General features: G+C 44.9%; 8 non-coding genes across 8 annotated transcripts; all 8 read right to left on the bottom strand.

Annotated features, from left to right (window-relative positions):
* Positions 1-803: 803 nt before the first annotated feature.
* trnae-uuc (transfer RNA glutamic acid (anticodon UUC)) lies at positions 804-875 on the bottom strand. Its single transcript has one exon. It is a non-coding gene; the product is annotated as a tRNA-Glu (tRNA).
* An 885-nt stretch (positions 876-1,760) lies between these two features.
* trnae-cuc (transfer RNA glutamic acid (anticodon CUC)) lies at positions 1,761-1,832 on the bottom strand. Its single transcript has one exon. It is a non-coding gene; the product is annotated as a tRNA-Glu (tRNA).
* An 868-nt stretch (positions 1,833-2,700) lies between these two features.
* Positions 2,701-2,772, bottom strand: trnae-uuc (transfer RNA glutamic acid (anticodon UUC)). The gene has a single exon. It is a non-coding gene; the product is annotated as a tRNA-Glu (tRNA).
* Positions 2,773-3,657: 885 nt separating this feature from the next.
* Positions 3,658-3,729, bottom strand: trnae-cuc (transfer RNA glutamic acid (anticodon CUC)). Its single transcript has one exon. It is a non-coding gene; the product is annotated as a tRNA-Glu (tRNA).
* An 869-nt stretch (positions 3,730-4,598) lies between these two features.
* Positions 4,599-4,670, bottom strand: trnae-uuc (transfer RNA glutamic acid (anticodon UUC)). Its single transcript has one exon. It is a non-coding gene; the product is annotated as a tRNA-Glu (tRNA).
* A 2,896-nt stretch (positions 4,671-7,566) lies between these two features.
* On the bottom strand, positions 7,567-7,638 carry trnae-uuc (transfer RNA glutamic acid (anticodon UUC)). The gene has a single exon. It is a non-coding gene; the product is annotated as a tRNA-Glu (tRNA).
* An 868-nt stretch (positions 7,639-8,506) lies between these two features.
* trnae-uuc (transfer RNA glutamic acid (anticodon UUC)) lies at positions 8,507-8,578 on the bottom strand. Its single transcript has one exon. It is a non-coding gene; the product is annotated as a tRNA-Glu (tRNA).
* A 3,837-nt stretch (positions 8,579-12,415) lies between these two features.
* On the bottom strand, positions 12,416-12,487 carry trnae-uuc (transfer RNA glutamic acid (anticodon UUC)). Its single transcript has one exon. It is a non-coding gene; the product is annotated as a tRNA-Glu (tRNA).
* Between the last annotated feature and the right edge of the window lie 663 nt (positions 12,488-13,150).

Below are 13,150 nucleotides of genomic sequence, written 5' to 3'. Positions count from 1 at the left end.
CAGGTCTCTTTCGATCCAAAAAAAAGCTGCTCGCCCAAAATGGCATTTTCTTTTAGCACATTGGAACATAGAACATTCACGGCACAGTGGGAGGCCATTCGGCCCATCGTGTTTGTGACGGTCATCGAACAACATAAAACACTGGTTCAGACAATGACAGCACCAAGTTCGGGTAGGCATGCACACAAAATGGATGAAAGATGATGGACTTTGAGAGACGATGGGTTTTGCAGATGCCAGGATAAATAAACTGAAAGAGCTCATCAGCCTGCTTCTTTCAGATACTGAATGTCTTTATGCTCAAGAGATGTTCTCACTGCCTCAGGCCCATTATCTCCAGTCGCACACTCCTTCCAATCTTGCACACCTCCCTTCGCTTTGAAACCGTGCATTTTTTTTTACACTGGGCCTCATTTTGAAGAAAGCGGTGCTGTGATCAGCTGGTGTTGTTAAGGAGATGTAGTGGCAGAAGAGACATAAAAGTCTAAAAAACAGTGACTGTGCTGACACTGTGAGCTATAGTTAAAGGTTGGCGACAATTAAAGTGTCAGGCAGCAGATCTTTTCCAAATCTGTTAGAAATGGCAACAAAAACCTTCCCACAAACTTTGATCAGCGTCACGACTCTTTAAAAATAAATACTGGCATTTTACAGAAGGCAAGAAAGTACATTGTGTGTCACTCTAATGGGTTGTGAGATAAAGGAATGATGGGCAGCCTCTTGTTGCAACCACAGCAGTGTAAAACTGATAGCGATCAGGAGCAATCACTGGCATCAGAACGAACAGCACTTTGCAAATAACGTTCCCTGACCGGGAATCGAACCCGGGCCGCGGCGGTGAAAGCGCCGAATCCTAACCACTAGACCACCAGGGAAGCACATGGCACGATCTTGCAGGCCATCAGTCCAAGCCTCTTTTTCCTATTTGTCTCTTCATTTCACGTCCCTTTCTCCCCAAACAAGCTGCTCGGCCAAAATGGCATTTTCTTTTCGTACAGAGAAACACAGAACATTCAGGGCACAGAAGGAGGCCATTCGGCCCATCGTGTCTGCGACGGTCATCGAAGAACATGAAACACTTGTTCAGACAATGACAGCACCAAGTTCGGGTCGGCATGCACTCGAAATGGATGAAAGATGTTGGGCATTGAGGGACGATGGGTTTTGCTGATGCCAGGAGAAATAAACTCAAAGATCTCATCTCCCTCCTTTCAGGTACTGATAATGTTCAAGAGATGTTCTCACTGCCTCAGGCCCATTATCTCCAGTCGCACACTCCTTCCAATCTTGCACATCTTCCTTAGCTTTGAAAACGCTCATTTTTTACACTGGAATTCAATTTGAAGAAAGAGGTGCTGTGATCAGTTGGTGTTGTTAAGGAGATGTCGTGCCAGGAGAGACATAAATGGCTAATGAGAACAGTTACTGTTCTGACACTGTGAGCTACAGTTAAAGGTTGGCGACAATTAAAGTGACAAGCAACAGGTCTTTTCCGAATCTTGGGAGAAATGGCAAAAAAAATCTTCCCACAAACTTTGATCAGCGTCAACACATTTTAAAGAAATGTAGGCATTTTACAGAAGGCATGAAAGTGCATTGTATGTCGCTCTAATGGCTTGTTAGATTAAAGAATGATCGGCTGCCCGCTGCTCGATTAGCATTTATGTTGGCGAAAAAGCTAATGTTGATCAGGAGCAAGCATTGGGCTCAGTGATGAGACATTCGTTGGCACCAGAACGACGAGCACCAAGAAAGCAATCTTCCCTGACCGGGAATCGAACACGGGCCGCGGCGGTGAGAGCGCCGAATCCTAACCACTAGACCACCAGGGAAGCTACGGCTGATGCATGCGAGAGAGGAGTCCAACCTTTTCTTTCCTAATTGTCCCTTTGAAATTCAGGTCTCTTTCGATCCAAAAAAAAGCTGCTCGCCCAAAATGGCATTTTCTTTTAGCACATTGGAACATAGAACATTCACGGCACAGTGGGAGGCCATTCGGCCCATCGTGTTTGTGACGGTCATCGAACAACATAAAACACTGGTTCAGACAATGACAGCACCAAGTTCGGGTAGGCATGCACACAAAATGGATGAAAGATGATGGACTTTGAGAGACGATGGGTTTTGCAGATGCCAGGATAAATAAACTGAAAGAGCTCATCAGCCTGCTTCTTTCAGATACTGAATGTCTTTATGCTCAAGAGATGTTCTCACTGCCTCAGGCCCATTATATCCAGTCGCACACTCATTCCAATCTTGCACACCTCCCTTCGCTTTGAAACCGTGCATTTTTTTTTACACTGGGCCTCATTTTGAAGAAAGCGGTGCTGTGATCAGCTGGTGTTGTTAAGGAGATGTAGTGGCAGAAGAGACATAAAAGTCTAAAAAACAGTGACTGTTCTGACACTGTGAGCTATAGTTAAAGGTTGGCGACAATTAGAGTGTCAGGCAGCAGATCTTTTCCAAATCTGTTAGAAATGGCAACAAAAACCTTCCCACAAACTTTGATCAGCGTCACGACTCTTTAAAAATAAATACTGGCATTTTACAGAAGGCAAGAAAGTACATTGTGTGTCACTCTAATGGGTTGTGAGATAAAGGAATGATGGGCAGCCCCTTGTTGCAACCACAGCAGTGTAAAACTGATAGCGATCAGGAGCAATCACTGGCATCAGAACGAACAGCACTTTGCAAATAACGTTCCCTGACCGGGAATCGAACCCGGGCCGCGGCGGTGAAAGCGCCGAATCCTAACCACTAGACCACCAGGGAAGCACATGGCACGATCTTGCAGGCCATCAGTCCAAGCCTCTTTTTCCTATTTGTCTCTTCATTTCACGTCCCTTTCTCCCCAAACAAGCTGCTCGGCCAAAATGGCATTTTCTTTTCGTACATAGAAACACAGAACATTCAGGGCACAGAAGGAGGCCATTCGGCCCATCGTGTCTGCGACGGTCATCGAAGAACATGAAACACTTGTTCAGACAATGACAGCACCAAGTTCGGGTCGGCATGCACTCGAAATGGATGAAAGATGTTGGGCATTGAGGGACGATGGGTTTTGCTGATGCCAGGAGAAATAAACTCAAAGATCTCATCTCCCTCCTTTCAGGTACTGATAATGTTCAAGAGATGTTCTCACGGCCTCAGGCCCATTTTCTCCAGTCGCACACTCCTTCCAATCTTGCACATCTTCCTTAGCTTTGAAAACGCTCATTTTTTACACTGGAATTCAATTTGAAGAAAGAGGTGCTGTGATCAGTTGGTGTTGTTAAGGAGATGTCGTGCCAGGAGAGACATAAATGGCTAATGAGAACAGTTACTGTTCTGACACTGTTAGCTACAGTTAAAGGTTGGCGACAATTAAAGTGACAAGCAACAGGTCTTTTCCGAATCTTGGGAGAAATGGCAAAAAAAATCTTCCCACAAACTTTGATCAGCGTCAACACATTTTAAAGAAATGTAGGCATTTTACAGATGGCATGAAAGTGCATTGTATGTCGCTCTAATGGCTTGTTAGATTAAAGAATGATCGGCTGCCCGCTGCTCGATTTGCATTTATGTTGGCGAAAAAGCTAATGTTGATCAGGAGCAAGCATTGGGCTCAGTGATGGGACATTCGTTGGCACCAGAACGACGAGCACCAAGAAAGCAATCTTCCCTGACCGGGAATCGAACCCGGGCCGCGGCGGTGAGAGCGCCGAATCCTAACCACTAGACCACCAGGGAAGCTACGGCTGATGCATGCGAGAGAGGAGTCCAACCTTTTCTTTCCTAATTGTCCCTTTGAAATTCAGGTCTCTTTCGATCCAAAAAAAAGCTGCTCGCCCAAAATGGCATTTTCTTTTAGCACATTGGAACATAGAACATTCACGGCACAGTGGGAGGCCATTCGGCCCATCGTGTTTGTGACGGTCATCGAACAACATAAAACACTGGTTCAGACAATGACAGCACCAAGTTCGGGTAGGCATGCACACAAAATGGATGAAAGATGATGGACTTTGAGAGACGATGGGATTTGCAGATGCCAGGATAAATAAACTGAAAGAGCTCATCAGCCTGCTTCTTTCAGATACTGAATGTCTTTATGCTCAAGAGATGTTCTCACTGCCTCAGGCCCATTATATCCAGTCGCACACTCATTCCAATCTTGCACACCTCCCTTCGCTTTGAAACCGTGCATTTTTTTTTACACTGGGCCTCATTTTGAAGAAAGTGGTGCTGTGATCAGCTGGTGTTGTTAAGGAGATGTAGTGGCAGAAGAGACATAAAAGTCTAAAAAAACAGTGACTGTTCTGACACTGTGAGCTATAGTTAAAGGTTGGCGACAATTAGAGTGTCAGGCAGCAGATCTTTTCCAAATCTGCTGGAAATGGCAACAAAAACCTTCCCACAAACTTTGATCAGCGTCACGACTCTTTAAAAATAAATACTGGCATTTTACAGAAGGCAAGAAAGTACATTGTGTGTCACTCTAATGGGTTGTGAGATAAAGGAATGATGGGCAGCCCCTTGTTGCAACCACAGCAGTGTAAAACTGATAGCGATCAGGAGCAATCACTGGCATCAGAACAAACAGCACTTTGCAAATAACGTTCCCTGACCGGGAATCGAACCCGGGCCGCGGCCATGAAAGCGCCGAATCCTAACCACTAGACCACCAGGGAAGCACATGGCACGATCTTGCAGGCCATCAGTCCAAGCCTCTTTTTCCTATTTGTCTCTGCATTTCACGTCCCTTTCTCCCCAAACAAGCTGCTCGGCCAAAATGGCATTTTCTTTTCGTACATAGAAACACAGAACATTCAGGGCACAGAAGGAGGCCATTCGGCCCATCGTGTCTGCGACGGTCATCGAAGAACATGAAACACTTGTTCAGACAATGACAGCACCAAGTTCGGGTCGGCATGCACTCGAAATGGATGAAAGATGTTGGGCATTGAGGGACGATGGGTTTTGCTGATGCCAGGAGAAATAAACTCAAAGATCTCATCTCCCTCCTTTCAGGTACTGATAATGTTCAAGAGATGTTCTCACTGCCTCAGGCCCATTATCTCCAGTCGCACACTCCTTCCAATCTTGCACATCTTCCTTAGCTTTGAAAACGCTCATTTTTTACACTGGAATTCAATTTGAAGAAAGAGGTGCTGTGATTAGTTGCTGTTGTTAAGGAGATGTCGTGCCAGGAGAGACATAAATGGCTAATGAGAACAGTTACTGTTCTGACACTGTGAGCTACAGTTAAAGGTTGGCGACAATTAAAGTGACAAGCAACAGGTCTTTTCCGAATCTTGGGAGAAATGGCAAAAAAAATCTTCCCACAAACTTTGATCAGCGTCAACACATTTTAAAGAAATGTAGGCATTTTACAGAAGGCATGAAAGTGCATTGTATGTCCCTCTAATGGCTTGTTAGATTAAAGAATGATCGGCTGCCCGCTGCTCGATTAGCATTTATAAGAACATAAGAACATAAGAAATTGGAGCAGGAGTAGGCCAATCGGCCCCTCGAGCCTGCTCCGCCATTCAAGAAGATCATGGCTGATCTGATCCCAACCACAAATCTAAAGAACACAAGAAGTCGGAGCAGGACCCGGCCACATAGCCCCTGGGCCCTCTCCGCCACCCACAGGGCATTGACCGATCCGAACTCAGCTTCATGTCCAATTTCCTGCCCGCTCCCCATAACCCCTAATTCCCTTTACTTCTAGGAAACTGTCTATTTCTGTTTTAAATTTATCTAATGATGTAGCTTCCACAGCTTCCTGGGGCAGCAAATTCCACAGACCTACCACCCTCTGAGTGAAGAAGTTTCTCCTCATGTCAGTTTTGAAAGAGCAGCCCCTTATTCTAAGATTATGCCCCCTCGTTCTAGTTTCACCCATCTTTGGGAACATCCTTACTGCATCCACCCGATCAAGACCCTTCACAATCTTATATGTTTCAATAAGATCGCCTCTCATTCTTCTGAACTCCAATGAGTAGAGTCCCAATCTACTCAACCTCTCCTCATATGTCCGCCCCCTCATCCCCGGGATTAACCGAGTGAACCTTCTTTGTACTGCCTCGAGAGCAAGTATGTCTTTTCTTAAGTATGGAGACCAAAACTGTATGCAGTATTCCAGGTGCGCTCTCACCAATACCTTATATAACTGCAGCAATACCTCCTTGTTTTTATATTCTATCCCCCTAGCAATAAAAGCCAACATTCCGTTGGCTTTCTTGATCACCTGCTGCACCTGCATACCAACTTTTTGATTTTCTTGCACTCGGACCCCCAGATCCCTTTTTACTGCAGTACTTTCCAGTCTCTCGCCATTAAGAAAATAACTTGCTCTCTGATTTTTCCTGCCAAAGTGCATAACCTCACATTTTCCAATATTATATTGCATCTGCCAAATCTCCGCCCACTCACCCAGCCTGTCTATATCCCCTTGCAGGTTTTTTATGTCCTCCTCACTCTCTACTTTCCCTCCCATCTTTGTATCATCTGCAAATTTTGATATGTTGCACTCGGTCCCCTCCTCCAAATCGTTAATATAGATTGTAAAGAGTTGGGGACCCAGCACCGACCCCTGTGGAACACCACTGGTTACTGGTTGCCAGTCCGAAAATGAACCATTTATCCCAACTCTCTGCTTCCTGTTTGATAACCAATCCTCCACCCATGCCAGAATATTACCCCCAATCCCGTGATTTTATATCTTAAGTAATAATCTTTTATGTGGCACCTTGTCGAATGCCTTCTGGAAGTCTAAATACACTACGTCCACTGGTTCCCCTTTATCCACCCTATACATTATATCCTCGAAGAACTCAAGCAAATTTGTCAGACATGACTTCCCCTTCATAAAGCCATGCTGACTTTGTCCTATTAAATTATGCTTATCTAAATGTTTCGTTACTGTCTCCTTAATAATAGACTCCAAAATTTTACCCACCACAGATGTTAAGCTAACTGGCCTATAATTTCCAGCCTTCTGCCTACTACCCTTTTTAAATAACGGTGTTACATTAGCAGTTTTCCAATCTGCCGGGACCTCTCCTGAGTCCAGGGAATTTTGGAAAACTATCACCAAAGCATCCACAATCCCTACTGCCACTTCCCTCAAGACCCGAGGATGGAAGCCATCAGGTCCAGGGGATTTATCCGCCTTGAGTCCCATTATTTTACTGAGTACCATCTCTTGAGTGATTTTAATCGTATTTAGCTCCTCCCCCCCGAGAGTCCCCTGTTTGTCCAGTGTTGGGATATTCTTAGTGTCCTCTACTGTAAAGACTGAAACAAAATATTTGTTCAGCATTTTTGCCATCTCCATGTTTCCCACCATTAATTTCCCGGTCTCATCCTCGAAGGGACCAATGTTTGCCTTAGCCACCCTTTTTCTTTTTATATAACTATAGAAACTCTTGCGATCTGTTTTTATATTTTTTGCTAATTTCTTTTCATAATCTAACTTCCCTTTTCTGTTGGCGAAAAAGCTCATGTTGATCAGGAGCAAGCATTGGGCTCAGTGATGGGACATTCGTTGGCACCAGAACGACGAGCACCAAGAAAGCAATCTTCCCTGACCGGGAATAGAACCCGGGCCGCGGCGGTGAAAGCGCCAAATCCTAACCACTAGACCACCAGGGAAGCTACGGCTGATGCATGCGAGAGAGGAGTCCAACCTTTTCTTTCCTAATTGTCCCTTTGAAATTCAGGTCTCTTTCGATCCAAAAAAAAGCTGCTCGCCCAAAATGGCATTTTCTTTTAGCACATTGGAACATAGAACATTCACGGCACAGTGGGAGGCCATTCGGCCCATCGTGTTTGTGACGGTCATCGAACAACATAAAACACTGGTTCAGACAATGACAGCACCAAGTTCGGGTTGGCATGCACACAAAATGGATGAAAGATGATGGACTTTGAGAGACGATGGGTTTTGCAGATGCCAGGATGAATAAACTGAAAGAGCTCATCAGCCTGCTTCTTTCAGATACTGAATGTCTTTATGCTCAAGAGATGTTCTCACTGCCTCAGGCCCATTATATCCAGTCGCACACTCCTTCCAATTTTGCACACCTCCCTTCGCTTTGAAACCGTGCATTTTTTTTTACACTGGGCCTCATTTTGAAGAAAGCGGTGCTGTGATCAGCTGGTGTTGTTAAGGAGATGTCGTGGCAGAAGAGACATAAAAGTCTAAAAAACAGTGACTGTTCTGACACTGTGAGCTACAGTTAAAGGTTTGCGACAATTAGAGTGTCAGGCAGCAGATCTTTTCCAAATCTGCTGGAAATGGCAACAAAAACCTTCCCACAAACTTTGATCAGCGTCACGACTCTTTAAAAATAAATACTGGCATTTTACAGAAGGCAAGAAAGTACATTGTGTGTCACTCTAATGGGTTGTGAGATAAAGGAATGATGGGCAGCCCCTTGTTGCAACCACAGCAGTGTAAAACTGATAGCGATCAGGAGCAATCACTGGCATCAGAACGAACAGCACTTTGCAAATAACGTTCCCTGACCGGGAATCGAACCCGGGCCGCGGCGGTGAAAGCGCCGAATCCTAACCACTAGACCACCAGGGAAGCACATGGCACGATCTTGCAGGCCATCAGTCCAAGCCTCTTTTTCCTATTTGTCTCTGCATTTCACGTCCCTTTCTCCCCAAACAAGCTGCTCGGCCATAATGGCATTTTCTTTTCGTACATAGAAACACAGAACATTCAGGGCACAGAAGGAGGCCATTCGGCCCATCGTGTCTGCGACGGTCATCGAAGAACATGAAACACTTGTTCAGACAATGACAGCACCAAGTTCGGGTCGGCATGCACTCGAAATGGATGAAAGATGTTGGGCATTGAGGGACGTTGGGTTTTGCTGATGCCAGGAGAAATAAACTCAAAGATCTCATCTCCCTCCTTTCAGGTACTGATAATGTTCAAGAGATGTTCTCACTGCCTCAGGCCCATTATCTCCAGTCGCACACTCCTTCCAATCTTGCACATCTTCCTTAGCTTTGAAAACGCTCATTTTTTACACTGGAATTCAATTTGAAGAAAGAGGTGCTGTGATTAGTTGCTGTTGTTAAGGAGATGTCGTGCCAGGAGAGACATAAATGGCTAATGAGAACAGTTACTGTTCTGACACTGTGAGCTACAGTTAAAGGTTGGCGACAATTAAAGTGACAAGCAACAGGTCTTTTCCGAATCTTGGGAGAAATGGCAACAAAAATCTTCCCACAAACTTTGATCAGCGTCAACACATTTTAAAGAAATGTAGGCATTTTACAGAAGGCATGAAAGTGCATTGTATGTCGCTCTAATGGCTTGTTAGATTAAAGAATGATCGGCTGCCCGCTGCTCGATTAGCATTTATAAGAACATAAGAACATAAGAAATTGGAGCAGGAGTAGGCCAATCGGCCCCTCGAGCCTGCTCCGCCATTCAAGAAGATCATGGCTGATCTGATCCCAACCACAAATCTAAAGAACACAAGAAGTCGGAGCAGGACCCGGCCACATAGCCCCTGGGCCCTCTCCGCCACCCACAGGGCATTGACCGATCCGAACTCAGCTTCATGTCCAATTTCCTGCCCGCTCCCCATAACCCCTAATTCCCTTTACTTCTAGGAAACTGTCTATTTCTGTTTTAAATTTATCTAATGATGTAGCTTCCACAGCTTCCTGGGGCAGCAAATTCCACAGACCTACCACCCTCTGAGTGAAGAAGTTTCTCCTCATCTCAGTTTTGAAAGAGCAGCCCCTTATTCTAAGATTATGCCCCCTAGTTCTAGTTTCACCCATCTTTGGGAACATCCTTACTGCATCCACCCGATCAAGACCCTTCACAATCTTATATGTTTCAATAAGATCGCCTCTCATTCTTCTGAACTCCAATGAGTAGAGTCCCAATCTACTCAACCTCTCCTCATATGTCCGCCCCCTCATCCCCGGGATTAACTGAGTGAACCTTCTTTGTACTGCCTCGAGAGCAAGTATGTCTTTTCTTAAGTATGGAGACCAAAACTGTATGCAGTATTCCAGGTGCGGTCTCACCAATACCTTATATAACTGCAGCAATACCTCCTTGTTTTTATATTCTATCCCCCTAGCAATAAAAGCCAACATTCCGTTGGCTTTCTTGATCACCTGCTGCACCTGCATACCAACTTTTTGATTTTCTTGCACTCGGACCCCCAGATCCCTTTTTACTGCAGTACTTTCCAGTCTCTCGCCATTAAGAAAATAACTTGCTCTCTGATTTTTCCTGCCAAAGTGCATAACCTCACATTTTCCAATATTATATTGCATCTGCCAAATCTCCGCCCACTCACCCAGCCTGTCTATATCCCCTTGCAGGTTTTTTATGTCCTCCTCACTCTCTACTTTCCCTCCCATCTTTGTATCATCTGCAAATTTTGATATGTTGCACTCGGTCCCCTCCTCCAAATCGTTAATATAGATTGTAAAGAGTTGGGGACCCAGCACCGACCCCTGTGGAACACCACTGGTTACTGGTTGCCAGTCCGAAAATGAACCATTTATCCCAACTCTCTGCTTCCTGTTTGATAACCAATCCTCCACCCATGCCAGAATATTACCCCCAATCCCGTGATTTTATATCTTAAGTAATAATCTTTTATGTGGCACCTTGTCGAATGCCTTCTGGAAGTCTAAATACACTACGTCCACTGGTTCCCCTTTATCCACCCTGTACGTTATATCCTCGAAGAACTCAAGCAAATTTGTCAGACATGACTTCCCCTTCATAAAGCCATGCTGACTTTGTCCTATTAAATTATGCTTATCTAAATGTTCCGTTACTGTCTCCTTAATAATAGACTCCAAAATTTTACCCACCACAGATGTTAAGCTGACTGGCCTATAATTTCCAGCCTTCTGCCTACTACCCTTTTTAAATAACGGTGTTACATTAGCAGTTTTCCAATCTGCCGGGACCTCTCCTGAGTCCAGGGAATTTTGGAAAACTATCACCAAAGCATCCACAATCCCTACTGCCACTTCCCTCAAGACCCTAGGATGGAAGCCATCAGGTCCAGGGGATTTATCCGCCTTGAGTCCCATTATTTTACTGAGTACCATCTCTTGAGTGATTTTAATCGTATTTAGCTCCTCCCCCCCGAGAGTCCCCTGTTTGTCCAGTGTTGGGATATTCTTAGTGTCCTCTACTGTAAAGACTGAAACAAAATTTTTGTTCAGCATTTTTGCCATCTCCATGTTTCCCACCATTAATTTCCCGGTCTCATCCTCTAAGGGACCGATGTTTGCCTTAGCCACCCTTTTTCTTTTCATATAACTATAGAAACTCTTGCTATCTGTTTTTATATTTTTTGCGAATTTCTTTTCATAATCTAACTTCCCTTTTATGTTGGCGAAAAAGCTAATGTTGATCAGGAGCAAGCATTGGGCTCAGTGATGGGACATTCGTTGGCACCAGAACGACGAGCACCAAGAAAGCAATCTTCCCTGAACGGGAATAGAACCCGGGCCGCGGCGGTGAGAGCGCCAAATCCTAACCACTAGACCACCAGGGAAGCTACGGCTGATGCATGCGAGAGAGGAGTTCAACCTTTTCTTTCCTAATTGTCCCTTTGAAATTCAGGTCTCTTTCGATCCAAAAAAAAGCTGCTCGCCCAAAATGGCATTTTCTTTTAGCACATTGGAACATAGAACATTCACGGCACAGTGGGAGGCCATTCGGCCCATCGTGTTTGTGACGGTCATCGAACAACATAAAACACTGGTTCAGACAATGACAGCACCAAGTTCGGGTCGGCATGCACACAAAATGGATGAAAGATGATGGACTTTGAGAGACGATGGGTTTTGCAGATGCCAGGATAAATAAACTGAAAGAGCTCATCAGCCTGCTTCTTACAGATACTGAATGTCTTTATGCTCAAGAGATGTTCTCACTGCCTCAGGCCCATTATATCCAGTCGCACACTCCTTCCAATCTTGCACACCTCCCTTCGCTTTGAAACCGTGCATTTTTTTTTACACTGGGCCTCATTTTGAAGAAAGCGGTGCTGTGATCAGCTGGTGTTGTTAAGGAGATGTAGTGGCAGAAGAGACATAAAAGTCTAAAAAAACAGTGACTGTGCTGACACTGTGAGCTATAGTTAAAGGTTGGCGACAATTAGAGTGTCAGGCAGCAGATCTTTTCCAAATCTGTTAGAAATGGCAACAAAAACCTTCCCACAAACTTTGATCAGCGTCACGACTCTTTAAAAATAAATACTGGCATTTTACAGAAGGCAAGAAAGTACATTGTGTGTCACTCTAATGGGTTGTGAGATAAAGGAATGATGGGCAGCCCCTTGTTGCAACCACAGCAGTGTAAAACTGATAGCGATCAGGAGCAATCACTGGCATCAGAACGAACAGCACTTTGCAAATAACGTTCCCTGACCGGGAATCGAACCCGGGCCGCGGCGGTGAAAGCGCCGAATCCTAACCACTAGACCACCAGGGAAGCACATGGCACGATCTTGCAGGCCATCAGTCGAAGCCTCTTTTTCCGATTTGTCTCTGCATTTCACGTCCCTTTCTCCCCAAACAAGCTGCTCGGCCAAAATGGCATTTTCTTTTCGTACATAGAAACACAGAACATTCAGGGCACAGAAGGAGGCCATTCGGCCCATCGTGTCTGCGACGGTCATCGAAGAACATGAAACACTTGTTCAGACAATGACAGCACCAAGTTCAGGTCGGCATGCACTCGAAATGGATGAAAGATGTTGGGCATTGAGGGACGATGGGTTTTGCTGATGCCAGGAGAAATAAACTCAAAGATCTCATCTCCCTCCTTTCAGGTACTGATAATGTTCAAGAGATGTTCTCACTGCCTCAGGCCCATTATCTCCAGTCGCACACTCCTTCCAATCTTGCACATCTTCCTTAGCTTTGAAAACGCTCATTTTTTACACTGGAATTCAATTTGAAGAAAGAGGTGCTGTGATTAGTTGGTGTTGTTAAGGAGATGTCGTGCCAGGAGAGACATAAATGGCTAATGAGAACAGTTACTGTTCTGACACTGTGAGCTACAGTTAAAGGTTGGCAACAATTAAAGTGACAAGCAACAGGTCTTTTCCGAATCTTGGGAGAAATGGCAAAAAAAATCTTCCCACAAACTTTG

Source organism: Heptranchias perlo, unplaced genomic scaffold, assembly GCF_035084215.1.
Source record: "Heptranchias perlo isolate sHepPer1 unplaced genomic scaffold, sHepPer1.hap1 HAP1_SCAFFOLD_230, whole genome shotgun sequence".
NCBI classification, from domain to species: Eukaryota; Metazoa; Chordata; class Chondrichthyes; order Hexanchiformes; family Hexanchidae; genus Heptranchias; species Heptranchias perlo.
The sequence above is the reverse complement of the archived record's forward strand: the minus strand, read 5'-3'. Positions and strand labels throughout refer to the sequence as shown.